The sequence below is a fragment of the Nannospalax galili genome, unplaced genomic scaffold (genome assembly GCF_000622305.1).
Source record: "Nannospalax galili isolate Female #2095 unplaced genomic scaffold, S.galili_v1.0 scaffold734, whole genome shotgun sequence".
Lineage (NCBI taxonomy): Eukaryota > Metazoa > Chordata > Mammalia > Rodentia > Spalacidae > Nannospalax > Nannospalax galili.
Window position 1 is genome coordinate 5,513,152 of NW_008337073.1, and position 8,206 is coordinate 5,521,357.

Sequence of the window (8,206 nt, forward strand, 5' to 3'; positions counted from 1 at the left end):
TGTTGCTCTGGATTATGTTACTGAATATGTTAAAGCTGTAGTGAAATGCTTCTTCTAATCATGTATTTATTAAAAATTTAAAAAATGATAAAAAGTAATAATTCATCAAATCATAAAAATGTGCTCCTTAATAATTAGTAGATGTGAAAAACATTACCATTGAAAGCTACCTGACAACTTTATATCCATGCTCACATGCCAAGAAACTCAGAAATTAACCAACTGTGACTAGTAATAATCAAATATATAGTGATTAGAAACGCATGTGCAAACATCTTAATGTCAATAGCATTAAAAATGAATTTTTCTGTATGAAACTGTGTACTTTAATAATGAAATGGAGATCTTTTTTAAAGGTTAAAACCTCATTTAATTTTATGTCTAATAGGGTTTATACTGAGTTCAATATTGTATAACTCTAATAATTCAACTGTAAACCTAAAAACCTACAGTCAATTTTGAAAAAGATGCATTTTAGCTCAGGAAATTGTTATTGAATATGTCAATGCTGTTGTAATAAAATGCTTCTTCTAAGTATGTGGTTATTAAATAAATAATATTTAAAAAAGAAGAGCATTAATCACTTTCTCTTTCACATACTCAGTTAAAATCCAAACTATATCAGAACCACAAATCTATTTATCTGCATGCCAGTCAGGCCAGTGGAAAAGAAAGGTCCAACACTTCATCTTAGCTTGTGCCTACACATGAAACTAATTTGACCTTGCCTACGCATGATCTAAGTTTAGTTCAAAACTTAAACCTTTGACTTAACTAAGTCATAATTTTTTCCAAATTCTGTTCCAGGGTTTAATGACAAAGTATCAAAACCAAAACACTAACTCTACAAGAGAGACAGAAGAACAGAGTGGCTCAGCTCCCAGGCCTTGGGTTTTACTGCTCTGTGCACTAATCTTGGCTCTCCTGCTAATTAGCTGACTCAGCTTGAGCAATTTCCTTTACCACAGGCAACCTTATCATCTCCAAGTGGCAATAGGAATATCTTATGTCAGGGTGGTGTGAGAATGAAAGGTGAAAGTGCACTGGCACAGGGAATAAAAAGATTCTATAAATGTTAACTGTTATTGTTTGGTTTCACAGAATGTTCTAACAATGCAGTCTTTGAAAATTCAATCCTGCAACTGAGCTCTGGAATCTGGAATTTTCCCCTGGATTTTCCTTGCTACTGGCTCCCCACAGTTCCCAAGACCTATGGAACATCTACCTGTGCCAATGCTCAGAAGGAAGCCAGCTAAAGAAAATGACTGGTGGCATTATGGGCAATAAAGTGAATCTGGAAGAATGTTATCTTTCGGGTCATTTATGAATAAGAAACCCAGCCAAGACACCGAGTCTTCCAAGTAAGGGGATCATTGGCACACAGAAGGCTGAGGACAGCATATTAGCCATGTGTAGGACCATCAACCCATCAAGTGCTGTTCCTTGGGGTTTATCACACTATTTGGAGTCTAAGACACAAAGCCTAGAGACCCAGAGTAAGACTGACTGACACTGAAAAGCAGGCCTGGGCCCAGGCATCTTTTAACCTCTCCAACGCCCTGATTTTCTGCAGCAGCACATACCACTTCAGACAATACTCTCTTATAAAGTAAGAGAATCTTGTCTGCCATCTGCCCCCTTATTCAGAAAAGAGTAATCACTTTCACCCAAATTTAGCCAAGCATGGCCTGCATTCTGAGGAGTGCCTCAAAATTCAGTACCTACGAACAAGAAGGCCGGTATGGGGGTATATTCTTTTCCATCTCCCCAAGGGCCAGCACTTTGGTTGAATAAGGACAAGCATAATTTCTTTGTTGTGATCTCTGTATCTAAATTGTTATAAGTTACAAGCTTCTTGAATTTTTATTTATTTATTTAGACAGAATTTCACTACATAGTCCAGGCTGGTCTGGAACTTACTACATAGCCTAGGCTAGCCATGAACCCATGATTCTGCCTCTCAAGTAGTGGGATTATAGGTGTGTGCCACCACATCCTTCTCAGCTTATTGAATTATGTAAGGCTCCTTATCCAACCATCATCCCAATTTCCTGGAAAATAAAAGATTAGTCTTATCTGTAGTCTCAAGGGATTAAAAAAAAAAGCTATACCTCTGGAACAATGAGATTTATTCTGAATATGAGTCAAGGTTTTTGCTGTTGTTTTATGGCATTTTAGTGATAAGGAGCGACCTTGACACTAAAAGTGTACAGGTGGCACTTTTCCCAGTATTGAATCAGAAAGTTTGAGGCGAGTTTATTTTTCTCTAATATGTGAAGCCATGTGGTAAGTAAGCCAGGCCTGGAGACTTCTGGGGAGGGCAAACCCTGTGGAAGTGGAAGAAAGAGAGGTTCACCCAACTCCTTAGCTAACCATCCAGAGATAAAAGGTGACCACACACATCCTTTCCCCATCTTCACTTGGTACCCATGGATGGGGAGACCATCTCTCCTTTCAGTCCTGCTCTGCCATGCCTAACCCTGGGTCTGAAAGATGGGGCAGAAGGAACTCAAAGGAGATGAATGCAGGGATCCAAGACTTGAAGATACGCAAAAGGGATGAGATCAACTAGAACTCCTCATGGGGGATATACTGGAATCATCAGAATAATTATCCACATTTCAAAGGCAAGCTGCCTACACCATCACTCAGCAAGTCCCTGAGTCATACTGTAGGTTTCCTAGCAGTGATCCGATAGGCACTCATGGCCAATCCCCTCATCTTCTACTTAAGTTCTCCCATCGGGATATTTGCTTCCTCAGCTCGATTAATAAAATACAATTGAAGCATACAAAATGGTTGTGGTCTCTGAGTATATCAAGGGGTCTATGCTCAATCATATTAAGTTTATAGTCACAATCCCAGTGTAGCACCCTGAACAGTATTAAGAAGTATTGATATCAATATATTGATCTTAAAAATATACACAATGTATCATTTAGGCATATCATTGGGAGAGTCCAATCTCAACCCAATGGGCCAACTTAGTCCATTGGCCAACCTTATTTTCCATTAGTACTACTTTAATAAGTTACAATGAATTTAAATTAAACTCACTTGAAATCGCAAATGATTCCTGTTCAATTCTATCTCCAGTAGTTAGTACCTGTGTCCCCTATAGAGACAGATAAAGATTTTTGAATGAACTGCAACAGATATGCTTTGAGGGCCCTTTAAGAAAAACAATTCAAATATAGGGATTCAAAATCAATATAGGAATGTCACTGAAAGAAGGTCATAAATGAGGGACCTGGGTTTAAATGTATTGGATTCATGTCAGAGCCTCCTGTAGGTACCTAGGGAGCTACATGATCATTCTGAATCTATTCCTCACTCACAAAACCAAGATAACAGTCATTATTTGGTAGAATTAAGAAATACATAAGGCACCTTATATTGACAGTCAGCATTCTTTAAAACGTAATAAATGGAAATACTATGACTATTTAAATGTAGTGGGGCCTTATAATGACTAGATTCCATTTTTTTCTTTTCCTAAATTCTGATTTAATTATGGGTGTATATGGACACATGTGGCTATAAAGACCATATAGCATTGGTCAATAACAAACTTGTGGAACTAATAAAAAGGCATTGCTATGCAGCAACACCCATTACATGGAAACTTGGCAAAGGCAAAGAAAGAATATGTAAGGGTGGATAAAGGGAAAGTGGGGCCTTTCTGCTTTCCTCCAAGGAAGGCAGGGGTCTTGTGGGGGCTTCAGGCCCTTGCCTGAGTAAGACCCTCATTTGGGAGTGAGGATTGGCCAGAAACAGATCCTGGTTGCTAGAGGGAGAGTGGAACTCCAGATCTGAGAGAAAAGAGGAAAAAGCAGTAAGAGGAAATGCCACGGCTCTGCAGGCTGTGGAATCTATTACTCAGAAATTAAAATGTCACAAGGAATATATGTCAGCTCCAAACCTTGCAAAATGTTTTGGTTTTTTTTTTCATCATACTTACTCCTGTTACCAACATAGAGGACTATTTCCCTTCCGGGGGGCGGGGTTGCCCTATTTGCTATCTTTCTAACATTCTATAGACCTCAAAATTTGCCTCTTACATATATTCATAATATTAGCAATGCCCAGCACCAATGCAACTAGTTAATCTTTCAATGACCCTGAGAATGGACATTCTTTATCTCCCCTCCCCCCCCCCACGTTACAGAGGAAGAAACGGAAGCGTACAGATATTGGGTAACATGCCCAACCTCACATTGCTGGTGAGAGGAAAATTACGATCGAATTCAGCTCATCTGGGGTCTGGGACTGTAGTTCCGAGGTAGAGAGCTTTTTTTTGCATACATGATGCCTTAGATTCAATCCCCAGCAGAGTCTTCCCACTCGAAAGAAAGAAAGAGAGAGAGAGGGAGGGAGGGAGGGAGGGAGGGAGGGAGGAAGGAAGGAAGGAAGGAAGGAAGGAAGGAAGGAAGAAGGAAAGGAGGAAGGAAAGGGATGAATTCCGTTCATCTGTTTGGGAAAGGCGACTTTAATAACTCTGTAATGACTTCTTCTTCATAGCCCAATTCTGTCCATGAGAAAATGGAAAAAGTATATGATCTCACAGAAATGTTTTCCCCTTTTTTCTTTATATTGAGGAATACTATAAGTCAAAAAATCTGAAGGAGGGAGGGTGTAACAGGAATATTAAATTAAACCACAGCTGGGATTAGTTAAGTAAATTACTATGATTCACAACTGATAGGCCATTTATCACCTAACCTTTAAGAATAATGTGTAGACGATATTAAGTATGGAGGTCATAAACAGTATGTATGGCATGACCTCTATTAAAATAGTTTCTACACACATGAGCACTTGCACACACCTATGAGATTATGTATTGTTGCAGGTAGCATTGTTAAGAGTCTAGGGGTATGGTTGAATTTGTTTTTCTCAGCCAATTAAAGAGTTAAAGGCAGGAAAAATCTCAGACCAGCAGAGAGTAACAGTCAAGCAAACTTTTACTGCAAGATAAAGAATCACATCCACAGATAAGAATCACACATACATACATACACTCATCCAGAAAGATGAAGCTTATCACAAGTGGAGAGGGGACACAGAAACCAAAATCGAAAACTTACGCTCTCCAGGGAGAAGCTACGTTTTAAAGAATTTTAGTGGTTCCCTGCCCCCTAATTTTGATTGGTCAACTTAAACAAAGAAGTGGGTATTGATAGGCTTATAGCTCCAAATGATGAGGTGCCCAGGTCTACCTGACTCTAAGCAGGTCAGTTGAGGGGGTTCTGTTAAAATTAAAAATAGGTCTTCCTGTCAGAGACCAAGAAGAAGCAAGAAGACTGCTATCTTCGTTCCTTCTCAGTGACCCTGTCAGGGTCCCTGCCAGTCAAATCATGAACTTCTACTTAAGCAGCCAGGATGTGAGCAGACATTCATCTGGTGCTCACACCATTACTACCCCCTCCTTTCATTCCCACCCAGATCCTACTATGGTTTAAACTACTGGGAGGTTGTGGAATCTTTGGAAAAGCCATGGTTAGCTAGCAGAAATGGGTCACTAGGGGTGGGTTCTGAAGATAAGATCTGCTTTTGCCTCTGACTCAAGCTTTCTGTTTCCTGACCAGCCAACACGTAAAGAAGCCAAGCCCCTTGCTGCCATGTGGCACCATCTCAGTTTCTGTGTCCTCCCTGCCATGATGAACTGCATTCTCTAAATAACCAGAGCAAACCTCTTCTTCCTTAAATTGCTTCTGTCAGGTATTTGGTCACAATAATGTAAAAGTAACTAGCATATATTCCACAAGCATCCCTACAGAGGCTGTTCAAATGCAAGAAAAACATAAGTTTTGGGACTAAGACCACCTGAAAAAAAGCTCATTGTGAGCATGGCTTCCTTCTCAACCTAACAAAGCATTCTTCCTTCCCTCTTTCCTTCTTTCCTTCTTTCCTTCCTTCCTTCCTTCCTTCCTTCCTTCTTTCCTTCCTTCCTTCCTTCCTTCCTTCCTTCCTTCATTTTTTTCTTCATTTTGAGACAAAATTATGCTTATAAAAAAGTGAGAGTGGGGCTGGAGAGATGGCTCAGTGGTTAAGAGATCTTGCAGAGGACTGGGGTTTGGGTCCCAGAGCCCATGGCAGCTAACAACCATCCATAACTACAGTTCCAGGGGAATCCGATGCCCTCTACTGGCCTCTGTGGGTATTGCATGACACAGGTACACTTACATACACACACAGCATAAAAAATAGTAATAGGGGCTGGAGAGATGGCTCAGCAGTTAAGAACACTGATTGTTCTTGCAGAAGACCCAGGTTCAAATCCCAGCACCCACACGGCAGCTAACAGCTGTCCTAACTCCAGTTCCAGGGAATCCGACAGCTTCTTCTGTCTTCCATGGGTATTGCATGACATGGGTGCACTTACCTACACACAGGTAATACATGCATACACGTAAAATAAAAATAATAAAAAATATTTTAAAAATAATAGATAAAAATATTTTTTTAAGTGGGAGAGCAGTACAAAGAAGTTTTTCTTTAACTATTGGATATTAGTTTGCAGATATGGTGCACAATCATACTGCGTACTTCAGTGTGTAAGACCTATAAAACAAGTACACCATCTTGCATAATTAACCTCTGTTGGGAAATCAGCATTGCTATTTGTACCACCATTGTCCATCCTTTGGACACCATTTGAGTCAGGCCAATTGTCCCAACTGTCTTTTGCAGTCAAGGAATCCAGTCCAGAATAGATTTGCTTATGGTTGGCTGGTTTTCTGTATTTTTATGTGCTTCTGTTTATGAAATAGTTACTAGGTCTTTCTTTGTCTTTCATGACCTTAGCACTTTTGAAGATTTCAAGGGCAGTTACATTGTAAAATGTTCTTCCATTTGGGACTTTCTGTGTTTCTCATAACTACATCCAGGTCATTCATTTTCAATAGGGTGAATGCTGGAGTCCTTTTCTTGCATCCTGGGATGGACCAGGAGCTCAACTGGTCCCATTATCCACCATGTTCTTTTGCTGTCTTGCACAGGAAGCATCTCCCCACTGTGGTTACTCTTTGTAATTAGTAAGTATACTTAGGGAGGCAGTTTAAAAAATATAAATACCTATTCTTCACTAAACTTTCTACTTATCCATTTAGCTATGTAGACGGGGTATCCCACTTTATATGCAGTGCTTCTGTCATTATTTATTTTTTTAATTGTTTTGAGACGGGGTCTAATGTATCCCAGGTTTGCCTTTAACTCACTACATAGCTGAAGATGACCTTGAACTTCTGATCCTCCTACCTCTACCTCTCAAGTTCTGGGATTACAGACAAGCATTGCCTGGTTTATGTGGTGCTGGAGACGGAACCAAGGGCTTTTGTGTATGCTAGGCAAACACTCATCCCTAGTCCTAGCTATGACTTTTTTTTTTTTTTTTTTTTTGTTTTTTTTACTCTTTGTAGCCCTCGCTCGCTTGAAACTCACTGTGTAGAACAGGATGGCCTCAAAATCTGAGGTCCACCTGCCTCTGCATACGGTCCCCCACCCCCATGCTGGGATTAAAGGCCTGAGTTACTACTCCAGGCTGAGATTTTTGTCTTAAAGGAAAAAAACAAAATAAAATGAGGCTGGGTGCAGTGGCCTATACCTTTAGTCCCAGCACTTGGGAAGCAGAGGCAGGTGGATTTCTGTGAGATGCCTGTGCCACTATGTCCAGTGTATGTGGGGCTGGGATTGAATCCAGAGCTTTGTGCATGCTAGACAAGCACTTTACCAAGTGAGCTACATCTCTGTCCCCACTGTTAGAAATTTGTACCCATAGGCTTACAATGGGGCACACTGTGCTGAAAGAGATAAGGACCACGGAAAGGGGACAAAAGGCAAATAAACTCTGGGTAGTTGCCCTGAACCCCACTAAAAGCATGCTTTCAATAGCTTTGTCATAAAACATCAGATTAGGTCACAAAGCTGGAATGTTTACAGGCTAGGGGCACCATATGACTAAACCAAGCTAAAACCAGTAGGGGTCAAGATGGTCACACAGTCACCAAAGGCAAGCAGAGAGAGCTGTTAACAAGGAAAATCGCTGTCCCATGAAATGCCCTCGGTGAGCCCCAGAATCAACTCCAATATCAATCCAACAGAGCAGAATCACAATACTTCCTCTTCATTGATCTGAAAATTCCTACTTTTGGAAGTCACACAGCTTCTCTGTTCTTTGCTGAAGATGTAACCTTTGACATGTGGG